Raw genomic sequence first — 1,196 nt, 5'->3', positions numbered from 1 at the left:
TGTGTCTCGTGGAATCTAGAACTCACCAGTTGACTTTGCTGACTTGCTAGATAGCTCCTATCGGGAGGGGAGGAATTGGCCCACCGCTTCCTGCCCAGTTTTAAAGTTCCAGAGGCTTAGTCAGTGTGTCAGGTTTGACCACGGATGCTTGAAAGGACACGGTCTGGTGCTTTGTATTTGATTGTTAACTATGTCACTCCCCAAGCTCTGCTTGCTGTCTCTTAGGAGCAAACTATCACATAACCAAGTAATGCTGTATAACCTTGCTTCCCTGTGAAAAGCCTATATCTGGGCAGGGCAGAAGTTAGGGAGGTGTGGCCAAGGTGTGAGCACTTGGAGGAATAGAGGGATCATGGGAGAGAGAGAGAGATACTGGAGGAGGAAGGAAGCAGAGAGCCTCGATGGGTTAGCGTAGAGAGGAGCACATGCCATGGACGGAGGAAACCAGCCCAGATGAAGAACATCAGCGAGTATTTTTGAGATTATGGATGGGAAGTACCCAGATAGAAATTAGAGCAGATGGCATGGGACGGGGTCTTTGGAGGTAAAGGTAGCTTAGGAGGTGATACCTGTAATGTCTCAGGTGAAATAAGGCTATTCTAAAATCTATCAGGTGTCTGTGTTTTTTATTGATTATAATACTGGGTTAGGGAATACCACCATAATAATTACAGGGCTAATACCAAACATTATTAGGGCATATTTTAAAATTATCAACAACAGTGCTGGAGAGCTGAACTTAGATTTTCATGCTTTTGAAGCTGGCACTTGGCCCACTAAGCTATATTACAAGCCCATTCCTCTAGTTTTTGTTCCTGTTGCCAATTTAGAAGCAAGCATGGAAAGCCCGGTGTGCCCCCCTAATCACCCACACAGGGTGCTCCAATTCTAGAAACACCTCTGTCCAGGCTCCAAGCCAACAGTCTCAACATCGGCACCGTTTGCCTGTGATCAGTTGGTCTTTGTTAATTTTCTACTGCAAAGGACCATGTTAACTTATTCTCTCTATTGCAATGATAAAATGCTCTGACGAAAGCATCTTAAAGGAGAGGGGGTTTATTCTGGCTCACAGTTCAAGGGCAGAGTCCAACTTGGCAGGGCAGTCAAACAGCAGTAGCTTGAAGCCCATGGAACCCACAATCAGGAAAAGGAACAACAGAGGCGTGTTCCTGCTCAGCCGCTTTCTCCGCTTACAC

This window comes from Psammomys obesus, unplaced genomic scaffold (genome assembly GCF_907164565.1).
Source record: "Psammomys obesus unplaced genomic scaffold, mPsaObe1.curated_primary_1811, whole genome shotgun sequence".
Taxonomy (NCBI): Eukaryota; Metazoa; Chordata; class Mammalia; order Rodentia; family Muridae; genus Psammomys; species Psammomys obesus.
Note: the sequence above shows the minus strand (reverse complement) of the source record.